At 47.6% G+C, this 11,885-nt stretch overlaps 1 protein-coding gene across 1 annotated transcript in view; it reads right to left on the reverse strand.

Moving 5' to 3' along the window:
* Positions 1–9,364, reverse strand: part of DPYSL5 (dihydropyrimidinase like 5) — a 135,316-nt gene extending 125,952 nt beyond the window's left edge. Inside the window, exon 1 of the mRNA XM_054476124.2 lies at positions 8,857–9,364. The gene's annotated coding sequence lies outside the window, so the exon portion shown is untranslated. The remainder of the gene's footprint in view (positions 1–8,856) is intronic.
* Between the last annotated feature and the right edge of the window lie 2,521 nt (positions 9,365–11,885).

Genomic DNA, 11,885 nt, shown 5'->3' on the forward strand with positions numbered 1-11,885 from the left:
TCTATTTTGGCTTTCTTATGTCCTTGATTATGTAAACATAAGAAAAAAAGAACAAAGTTTTCTCACAAAAGCACTAAAATTCTTTACAATTTTCTTTTTTTACGATTGTGTTGCCTTCTGTATTTATTTTTAAGTATTTTGTTGTGCATTTTGATTAAAGAGGTAACCAAGTATCATTTCCCGGTCACTCATGATTCTATCTTAATCATGTACCCAAATCTCCTCTGACAACTCTTGATATTTTGCCTTCAGAAATCAGACAAAAAATTAAAAAAAAAAAAAAAAGAGGAAGAAGAATTTTTCAGGATACTTTATTTATTTATTTATTTTTTTGAGACAGGGTCTCTCTCTGTCCCCCAGGCTGGAGTGCAGTGGTGGTGTGATCTTGGCTCACTGCAGCCTTGACCTCCTGGGCTCAAGTGATCCTCTCGTCTCAGCCTCCTAAGTAGCTGGGATTACAGGTATGCCATCACCGCACCTGGCTAATTTTTGCATTTATTTTGTAGACGTGGGGCCTCGCTGTGTTGTCCAGGTTGGTCTCAAACTCCCGGGCTTGAGCAATCTGCCTGCCTAAGTCTCCCAAAGTGCTGGGATTACAGGCATGAAATGAGGCACTGTGCCCACTTTTTTTTTTTTTTGAGACAGAGTCTCACTCTGTCACCCAGGCTGAAGTACAGTGGTGTCATCTTGGCTTACTGCAACCTCTGCCTCCCAGGTTCAAGCAATTCTCCTGCCTCAGCCTCCCAAGCAACTGGGATTACAGGCATCTGCCACCACACCCAGCTAATTTTTTGCATTTTTAGTAGAGACAGGGTTTCACCATGTTGGCCAGGCTGGTCTTGAACTCCTGACCTCAAGTGATCCACCTGCCTCAGCCTCCCAAAGTGCTGGGATTACAGGCATGAGCCACTGCACCTGGCCCCACCTTTTTTTTTTTTTTTTTTTGATACATGGTCTTGCTCTATTGTCCAGGCTGGAGTGCAGTAGTACAACCACAGCTCACTATAGCCTCAATCTCCCAGGCTCAAGTGATCCTTCCCACTCAGCCTCCCAAAGTGCTAGGATTACAGGCATGAGCCACCATGCCTAGCCTAAAGGTATCTTTTTTTTTTTTTTTTTTTTTTTTGAGACAGGGTCTCGCTCTTTCGCCCAGGCTAGAGTGTAGTGGCATGATCTTGGGTCATTGCAAGCTCCGCCTCCTGGGTTTACGCCATTCCCTGGCCTCAGCCTCCCGAGTAGCTGGGACTACAGGCACCTGCCACCATGCCTGGCTAATTTTTGTATTTTTAGTGGAGATGGGGTTTCACCATGTTAGCCAGGATGGTCTCGATCTCCTGACTTCGTGATCCGCCCGCCTCGGCCTCCCAAAGTGCTAGGATTACAAGCATGAGCCACCATGCCTGGCCGCCTAAAGATATCTTTTACACCTAAAACTATCTTTGAGATTTCCCAGAGGACACCCTGGAAAGTCACAAAATTTGTCTGGTTTCCTGCCTATAAAAAGAGAGGTGCTAAAAATAAGTTTGATGTGTTACTATTCTGAGTTGCATGGGAAATGTATAAATATTTCAGAAACTGGTATTCTTTATGGGGAAGTTTCTGGAAATGTTTCAATGTCCTCATTATCTATAATATGCTTTTATCAGCTGGGTACAGTCGCTCGCACCTGTCATCCCAGCTACTCAAGAGACTGAGGTTGAGGATGGCTTGAGCCCAGGAGCTTGAGGCTACAGTGATCCATGATCATGCCACTGCACTCCAGCCTGGGTGACAGAAGCAGGCCCTGTAGCTAAAATAAACCAACAGAAAAATAAATGCTTTTATCCTCAGGGAAGAAACACTGATAAAAACTCTTGCGAAACAGTTACGTACTATATTTCAATAGAGAACTCTACTCTCCTCCATCTTGACTTTATTGGTAAAGTAGTAAGTTCTCCATAGCCATTAAGAATCTGCCATTTGCCAATAGGTTTTCTTTTGTTTTGATGATTATCTGAAGGGTCAGCCATAAGCTATAGGCCAGAGTCCATGTCTCTAACAAAGGAGAGACTCAAAGTCTGTGGAAAAGAACTGTACCAGGTGTTTTAACCTACTGCTACTTCATTTATTTTTATTTTTATTTTTTTTGAGACAGAGTCTCACTCTGTTGCCCAGGCTGGAGTGCAGTGGTGTGATCTCAACTCACTGCAAGCGCCACCTCCTGGGTTCACGCCATTCTCCTACCTCAGCCTCCCAAGTTAACTGGGACTACAGGCACTCACCACCAAACCTGGCTAATTTTTTATTTTTTAGTAGAGACAGGGTTTCACCATGTTGACCAGGCTGGTCTCAAACTCCTGACCTCAAGTGATCCACCCACTTCGGCCCCCCAAAGTGCTCGGATTGTAGGCATGAGCCACCACACCTGGCTCCTATTGCTATTTCAAAGAATAGACTCTTGAGCACAGACAGCTGAGACCCCTTAGACAACTTTGAGACTTCAGAAGGCAATGCTCACAAAACTCTCCCAGGAAAACTAACTACCTGCCTTATGCCTTATGTAGGGTCTCAGCCTTGTTGGTGGTATGGAAGGTCACCTAAGGTCTGACCAGGAGGCTTAACAAACTTTGGAACCTTAAGTAGAAAGGGATTCATTCAAAGTTATATGTACTATTGATGAAATGTAGTAGAACATTTTGGGGAGGCTTTTCTAATTTCAGGGAAACAAGGAATATAGATTTTTTAAAAGGTCATCCAGGCATGGTGGCTCAATGCCTATAATCCTAGCACTTTGGGTGGCCAAGGCAGGAGGATTGTTTGAACCTAGGAGTTTGGGACCAGCTTAGGCAACATAGTGAGACCCTGTCTCGACAAAATATACAAAAATTAGCCAGGTGTGGAGGTGACTGCCTGTAGTCCCAGCTACTTGGGAGGCTGAGGTGGGAGCGTTGCTTGAGCCTGGGAGGTTAAGACTGCAGTAAGCCGTGATCACGCCACTTCACTCCAGCCTGGAAGACAGAGCAAGACCTAATAAATCAACAAATTAATTAATTAATTCAGTCTTTGATTCCCAATGAAAACTTAAAGACAGAAGTTAATTTTCTGGCCTTAGATGCTAATACTATATGGCTCTGGATTTGCAAAGCAAACTGAAAGAGGCTTATGTGATTAATTAACACTCTTGTTGCACCCATGTAAATAATTAGCACATATCTAGTGAGACTGGTGTTTTGTGTATTGCCATCAAGAAAAATCTTGGAGATTATTATGATCAAAAAGAGGGCAAGGGAAGTCGGGAAAATTGTAGAAAATTTTTTACTGGACAAAAAGATTACTGGGTATCTATTATTACATTAAGTTAACCCTAAAGCTCCCTCCTTACATATTTTAAGTTTGGCCTAAGGGTTTCTCCATAGATAGTAAACTCCAGCCAAACTGGATGTGTAAAGAGACTGTAACCTACTCGTGTGCCAATCACAGAGTTTCAGCCAATCACAGGTGGCCAACTATTCAAACCATGCTCAAATAAGGCAAACGTTGAGCTGTAACCAATCGGCTGTTTCTGTGCCTCACTTTCATTTTCCGTACATCACTTTCTGTTTTTGGTCCATAAATATGGCAGCCCTGGAGAGTCTCTGAACCTATTCTTGTTTGGGGAGGCTCATGATTAGTGAATCACTCTTTGCTCAGTTAAATGCTATTCAATTTAATTTGTCTTCAGTTTTTAACACTTTTTTTTTTTTTTTGACAGAGTCTCGCTCTGTTGCCCAGCTGGAGTGCAGTGGCATGATCTCAGCTCACTGCAACCTCTGCATCCTGGGTTCAAGCGATTCTTGTCCCTCAGCCTCCCGAGTAGCTGAGATTACAGGTACACACCACCACACCCAGCTAATTTTTTTGTATTTTCAGTAGAGACAGGGTTTCACCATGTTGGCCAGGATGGTCTCAATCTCCTGACCTCGTGATCCACCTGCCTTGGTCTCCCAAAGTGCTGGGATTACAGGCGTGAGCCACCATGCCCAGCCTCTTTAACACTCTTATGGGTTAAATTGTGTCACTCCCCAAAGTGACATATATTGAAGTCCTAACCCTCAGTACTGTGAATATGACCTTATTTGGAAATAGGGTCTTTGCAGATTTAATCAAGTTAAGATGAGGTCATTAGAATGAGCCTTTATCCAATATGACCGATGTCCTAGTAAGTGGGAAATCCGGACATGAGGAGAATGCCATGTCTATGGAGGCAGAGATTGCAGTGATGCATCTACAAGCCAGTGAAAGCCAAGGATTGCCAGAAACCAGCAGGAGCCAGAAGAGGCAAGGAAGGAGGCTTCCCTGGAGCCTAGAGCGAGCCAGGCCCTGCCAACACCTTGATTTTGCACTTCTAGCCTCCAAAATTTTGAGACAAATTTCTGTTGTTTTAAACACCCAGTCCAGGTGAGGTGGCTCATGCCTATAATCCCAGCACTTTAGGAGGCTGAGGTAGGAGGATGTCTTGAGCCCAGGAGTTTCAGACCAACCTAGGCAACATAGTGAGACCCTGTCTCTACAAAAAATACTAAACAACCAACCCATTCTGTGTTGTGATTCTCAGACCTGGGAAACGAATACATACCTTTTCTGTGGAAAGCAAGGCTTAGAGACTTTACCGGGTTATCTGATTCTATATGGTCTGCACCTTTCACTGCCTGTGACTGCAAATTATTCCAGCTTATAAATATGTAAATACATTTTCCATTAAAGATGCAATTCACTTCATTCAGTGAAAGAGGCCATCTCTTAGTAATTCATTTCCGCATTCCTGGTCATCTACATATGTGTTTGTTTTTTGGATTCTCCTTGGAAACAGTTTTTATATCTTACTGGTTCTCTCAGTAATTAACGAGTTAAATAAAGTCTTTAAGATGTGTTCATTCTGTATTAGTATGAGTCATGATTTTACCTTTCTGAAAAAAAAATTGGCAACAGGTATAGTCAAGGGATATTATTATCATATATTTTTTGAGACAGAGTCTCGCTCTGTCACCAGTCTGGAGTACAGTGGCACAATCTCGGCTCACTGCAACCTCCGCCTCCCGGGTTCAAGCGATTCTCCTGTCTCAGCCTCCCCGAGTAGCTGGGACTACAGGCACGAGTCACCACACCCAGCTAATTTTTGTATTTTTAGTAGAGATGGGGTTTCACTATGTTGGCCATGCTATTCTTGAACTCCTGACCTCATGATCCACCTGCCTTGGCCTCCCAAAGTTCTGGGATTACAGGCGTGAGCCACCATGCCCAGCCAAGGGATATTATTTTGAAACGTCTGCTCCAATTTCTCGGTTCTTTCCCAGGTCGGTCAACCAGGGCATTCTCTATTCACTGTCCCATAAGAGATTAATATGGCTGGGCACGGTCTAGCTGCGCCCCTGGGAAGAGCAGAAAGAACTCAAGCATAATCAATAGATTTGGCAGAATATGAGTCTGAGCAAGTCCTCATGCTTGGCACCAGATAAAGGCTTCTAGGTATGGGTGGAGGAGAACGAGAACAGGAGTGAGGAGCGTGCAGCACAGCTCATGTGGATACTAAAGCAAGGGTGCCCTGTGCCTTTCCCCAGCCCAAGTCCAACTGTCAGGGTGGGACTCATCACAATGAGCCAATTTACAGCAGAGGATGCTTGCTGTTGCACTGTGTAAGACCCAAAAATTTAGATACACCCCACAGAAGAATCACAACTCCCTGAGATTAATTTGCCATAATTACTCCCACTCCAGCTGAATGAGCACTTGGAATAAAAATCACGTATTGATAGAAAAACCAAGTTTGTAGATTTAGATTCTGCTCCCTTACAATATCTCACCTGTATTCAGGTAGTATAATTTCTTTTTCTTATTTCTTAATCTAGTGCACATTTGTCAGTCTTTTTGGCTTCTCAGCATCCCAATTCCCTTCTGGTGGAAGCCTCCCACTGTAGGAGCTGAAAGCCCCAGGTCAGTTTTCCTGACTCTCGTCACTAGCTTAACAGGCATGGGATCCAGTCCCTGCCCATCACATGCACCCACGCCAGGCTTGGAACTAGGAGCTGGGGGTGCAAAACCAGAGGCCCTGGAGGAACCCAGTCTGGCAGAGGCTTCAGCAAGATGGTGCATCCCTGAGCAGCTGGTGGCTGTGGGGCTGGTGGTGATGAGCAGTGTTTGGCGCCTGTAGGGTTGGAAGTGCACACTGTAGAAGTGAGTCCACTGCCCCAGTCCTGCCCAGCCTTTCAGGCACCCGCCATTCCTGGCTACACCACCTAAAGCCATATCCTGTCCTTTTAATAAATCCCTTTCCTGTCTACCTCAGTCAGCAATGATTTCTGTTGCTTGCAATTAAGAACTCAGATTATTTCTGGGCTTCCAAGTTGTTTGCCTTTTTTTTGCTATTATAAACAATCTGGAACAAACATTTTTGAACATCTATCTTGGTATCCTTGTCTAATTATTTCCTTAAGGGGAACCTGATGACAGAATTGTTGGGTACTCATATTTTTAAGGGTTTTGGTATAGAAAATGTTAGATTACATTCCACTTACAGTCTGTAAATATGCCTGTTCTCCCTATACCTTCGTATTATTCCAGAGTGCATCTTAATAAGGCTTATGTGCTTGTGTGCGTGTGTGTGTATACACACATGAACCTAGACCAGTTGAAATCTGCCTCCCTTTCCCCTCTTGCCATCATTATGAAGCCAGGTAATACCTTTATCCATGCACCCCAGACCCCACAGAACAATGGGTAAGTGTAATTGAAGTAGAATATTCTTCATTTTGTGGTTTTGGGCTACTCTGAACTCAAATTCACTAAAATAATGAAACTGGAGCATGAAATGAAGAAAAGGAAACAAGTCATGAAGAAAACCTCTGTAAGGCCAGGCGCGGTGGCTCACACCTGTAATCCCAGCACTTTGGGAGGCCAAGGCGGGCAGATCACGAGGTCAGAAGATTGAGACTAGCCTGGCCAACATAGTGAAACCTCGTCTCTACTGAAAATACAAAACAAAAAATTAGCTGGGTGTGGTGACGGGTGCCTGTAATCCCAGCTACTTGGGAGGTTGAGGGACAAGAATTGCTTGAACACGGGAGGTGGAGGATGCAGTAAGCTGAGATCCCGCCACTGCACTCCAGCCTGGCAACAGAGCAAGACTCCATCTCAAAAAAAGAAAAAAAAAAAAAATCTCTGTAAGACTCTGACCAGGGGCGAGTCCTGTCTTGTCTTCATGTCCAGGGGGCATTTTATCAATTAGCCAGTTACCAATAATGAATTCAAAGAAACTCCCATTCAAATCATATTTGAGATGACTCTTGAATCTCCTGGACACAGAAAAAACAATTTGCAGTGCACGATTCTCTATAAATTGACCTGTGGGTCACAGCCCTGGGGCACCTGTTGGGCGTGAGAAGGGAAATAAGGCCACTGTGGCAGGAGCTCAGACCTATGGCACAGCTGGAAGTTGAGAAGGGGAAGGAGCCTGGGCCTGGCTGAGTCCCTGAAAGCACTGGGGTGGAGGGAAATAGCCAGCTCCTCCCATGGGAGGGGCTGCAGGGCTCAGCCTGTGCCTAGGGGAGAGGCCAGCACAGCCTGCCCCCAGCCCTGCATCACTAGGGAGGAAGCGGCTCTTCTCTGCTTCCAGGATGAAGGCTTGGCTGCCACCTGAGATGATGTTGCTTCTCAGGCAAGTAATTCTAAATCCCCCCACCCCCTTGGCATTAAATGGATTTTCACTGTTGTCACATGCTCTCCCCTTATCAGAGGCTCCGAAACTCCTGAGACACTAGCTTCCCTCTTCTGGTTGGCCCCTCTATGTACATTAGAGTAATTTCAGAACACTTGAGACCATCCTCTGTCCCCTCCCCTATGTGACTGACGCTTGAAGTAACACAAGCTCTTTAGGGCTAAGGCTTATGACTCCTCTAACCTGCCCCTCAAAATATTATAGCAGTTTAAAAAGTACAGTCATTTACTATTGAGTATGAATGAGCCACTAATCTAGATAAAGAAAAAAGGTGAGGCACCTATCAGACCAAAAGGAAAAGGAAAGACAATAGAAGACTAAGGCCAGGAGCGGTGGCTGTACTCCCAGCTACTTGGGAGGCTGAGGTGGGAAGATCGCTTGAGCCCAGGAGTTCAAGGCTGCAGTCAGCTATGATGGCGCTGCTGCACTCCAACGTGGGTGACAGAGTGAGACCCTGTCTCTTTTTTTTTTTTTTTTTTTAAAGAGAGAGATAGGAGAGATAATAGAATAGAGCACTTTGGGAGGCCAAGGAGAGCAGATCATCTGAGGTCAGAAGTTTGAGACCAGCCTGGCCAACATGGTGAAACCCTGTTTCTACTAAAAATACAAAAATTAGGCGGGCGTGGTGGCGTGCGCCTGTAATCCCAGATACTTGGGAGACTGAGGCAGGAGAATTGCTTGAACCGGGGAGGCGGAGGTTGCAGTGAGCTGAGATCGCACCACTGCACTCCAGCCTGAGCGACAGACCGACACTGTCTCAGAGAAAAAAAAAAAAAGAATAGAAATATAAGGCTCATTAGTGTCCATGCTTCCTTTAACAGGTGTTCTCTCCTCCTGGGGCTTCTCAGGCAAGACCCGTTTTGTTTTCATTTGTAACACCGCTGTTTTTTTCTACACCCCGGATTCAAATCTGTCTTTAGATAAGCACTATAATTCTGGTCTTCACTTCTGAAACACGCACACACGTAAAACAACAAACAAAAAACTCCCCCCCGCCCCGCCGCAATTCTCTTCTCTCTCCAGCTACTCCCTCACTGCGGTTGGGCCTGGCAGGACCCCCGCCTCCCGCTCTGCTTGTGCACTTCCTTCTCTTTCCCATCAGAAAAGTAGAAAACTGGGCCTCACACCACCTCCGACCTGCTAAAGCTGAGTGGGATTCCGTTTCCGTTTTTTTTTTTTTTTTGAGATGGAGTCTGGCTCTGTCGCCCAGGCTGGAGTGCAGTTGTGTCCGGAATTGGTGGGTCCTTGGTCTCACTTCAAGAATGAAGCCGCGGACCCTCGCGGTGAGTGTTACAGTTCTTAAAGGCAGCGTGTCTGGAGTTTGTTCTTTCTCGTGTTCGGATGTGTTCCGAGTTTGTTCTTTCTAGTGGGTTCGTGGTCTCGGCGGCTCAGGAGTGAAGCTACAGACCTTCGCGGTAAGTGTTACAGCTCTTAAGGCGGTGCTTCTGGAGTTGTTCGTTCCTCCTGGTGGGTTCACGGTCTTGAGGGCTTCAGGAGTGAAGCTGCGGACCTTCGCGGTGAATCTTACAGCTCACGACGGCAGTCTGAACCCAGAGAGTGAGCAGCAGCAAAAGCCATTGCAAAGAGCAAAACACCAAATCTCCCACCTCACGGAAGAATAACCCAAACGGCTGCCACTGCCGGCTTGGGCAGCCTGCTTTTATTGCCTTATCTGGCCCCACCCACATCCTGCTGATTGGTCCATTTTACAGAGAGCCGATTGGTCTGTTTTACAGAGAGCTGATTGGTCCGTTTTGACAGGGTGCTGATTGGTGCGTTTACAATCCCTGAGCTAGACACAAAAGTTCTCCAAGTCCCCACTAGATTAGCTAGATACAGAGTGTCAACACAAAGGTTCTGTAAGCCCCCACCAAAGTAGCTAGATACAGAGTGTCGACTGGTGCATTCACAAACCCTGAGCTAGACGCAGGGTGCTGATTGGTGTGTTTACAAACCTTGAGCTAGATACAGACTGCCTATTGGTGTATTTACAATCCCTTAGCTAGACATAAAGGTTCTCCAAGTCCCCACCAGACTCAGGAGCCCAGCTGGCTTCACCCAGTGGATCCCCTACCGGGGCCGCAGGTGGAGCTGCCTGCCAGTCCTGCCCCGTGCACCCGCACTCCTCAGCCCTTGGGTGGTCGATGGGCGCGGGGAGGCTCAGGCGTGGCGGGCTGCAGGTCCTGAGCCCTGCCCTGCGGGAAGGCAGCTAAGGCTCGGCAAGAAATTGAGCACAGCAGCTGCTGGCCCAGGTGCTAAGCCCCTCACTGCCTGCCGAGCCCATGCCCACCCGGAACTCGTGCTGGCCCGCAAGCACCGCGCGCAACTTCTGTTCCCACCTGCGACTCTCCCTCCACACCTCCCCGCAAGCTGAGGGAGCAGGCTCTGGCCTTGGCCAGCCCAGAAAGGGGCTCCCACAGTGCAGCGGCGGGCTGAAGGGCTCCTCAACTGCCGCCAAAGTGGGAGCCCAGGCAGAGGAGGCGCCGAGAGCGAGCGAGGGCTGCGAGGACTGCCAGCACGCTGTCACCTCTCACAGTGGCCTGATCTCGGCTCAGTGCAAGCTCCACCTCCCGGGTTCGAGCCATTCTCCTGCCTCAGCCTCCTGAGTAGCTGGGTCTACAGGCGCCCGCCACCGTGCCCGGCTAATTTTTTGTATTTTTAGTAGAGACGGGGTTTCACCGCGTTAGCCAGGATGGTCTTGATCTCCCGACCTCATGATCCGCCCGCCTTGGCCTCCCAAAATGCTGGGATTACAGGCGTGAGCCACCGCGCCCGGCCTGGGATTCTGTTTCTACAGGCGCCTACAGAATCCCACAGTTAACCCTCTGATTAACCCAATACATGTTTGCGGAGGAGGTGAGTGAGTGAGTGAGTTCCAGCTCTCCCTTTGAGCTGAAGCTATCAGACTTAAGAAGCCCTGGCCTGCCGTGGATGGTGAAGCCAGTGGTCTCAGGAGAAGCGAATTCACAGACTAGCTGGAGGCCAGTCCAGGGCAGATGGCTGTTTCCGTAGAGGGATTTGGTGGGTGTGGCGCCCAAGTTGGGGAGCTGGGGTTATGTTGGGAGGCCAGCACTGAGGAGTGGGTTCCTTTGGCCCACCTCCAAGAAGGTCAGTTCCAGGACTTGTACAGGAGATGTGAGGATTCAGAGCTGGAGGTCACCCCGGGGCCTTGCAAGTTCTATGACAGTAGATCAGTTGTGAGCAGAGGGGGTGAGGAAGGAAGCCACTGTTTTGAGAGAAATAGGAAGAATGATGCTTTTGTGGAAGGACCAGGCTTGTAGAAAAGCTCAAGATGCCTGAGAATTCCAGCATCCTTGTCAGAAGTCAAGGAAGAAGCTTCTTGGAAAAGCTGCAAGATGGAGACTGGTCTGAGGAGAAGACGAAGGGTCTGGGTTTAGAAACATTGTATTGGGGCCGGGCACGTAATCCCAGCACTTTGGGAGGCTGAGGCTTGTGGATCACCTGAGGTCAGGAGTTCAAGACCAGCCTGGCCAACATGTTGAAACCCCGTCTCTACTAAAAATACAAAAATTAGCTGGTCATGTTGGCGTGCGCCTGTAGTCCCAGCTACTCTGGAGGCTGAGGCAGGAGAATCACTTGAACCTGCCAGGCAGAGGTTGCAGTGAGCCAAGATTGCCCCACTGTACTCCAGCCTAGGCTACAGAGTGAGACTTTGACTCAAAAAATAAAAATAAAAATAAAATAGCAACATTGTATTGGAAGAGCCCAGAAGTTGAGCAGCCAAGGAGCTGAGACCTCCTGGATTTAGAAACATAAACCTCAGGCCGGGTGCAGTGGCTCACACCTGTAATCCCAGAACTTTGGGAGGCTGAGGAGGGCGGATCACGAGGTCAGGAGATCGAGACCATCCTGGCTAACACGGTGAAACCCCGTCTCTACTAAAAATACAAAAAATTAGCCGGGTGAGGTGGCGGGCGCCTGTAGTCCCAGCTACTCGGGAGGCTAAGGCAGGAGAATGGCGTGAACCCCAGGGGGCGGAGCCTGCAGTGAACCAAGATCGCGCTACTGCACTCCAGCCTCGGCGACAGCGAGACTCCCTCTCAAAAAAAAAAAAAAAAAGAAACATAAACCTCAAATCTGGGACGGGGATTGGAGCCAGAGGGATGGGCTTGGGGACCATCTGCACAGAGTCTTG

This window comes from Pongo pygmaeus, chromosome 12 (assembly GCF_028885625.2).
Source record: "Pongo pygmaeus isolate AG05252 chromosome 12, NHGRI_mPonPyg2-v2.0_pri, whole genome shotgun sequence".
Classification (NCBI taxonomy): Eukaryota; Metazoa; Chordata; class Mammalia; order Primates; family Hominidae; genus Pongo; species Pongo pygmaeus.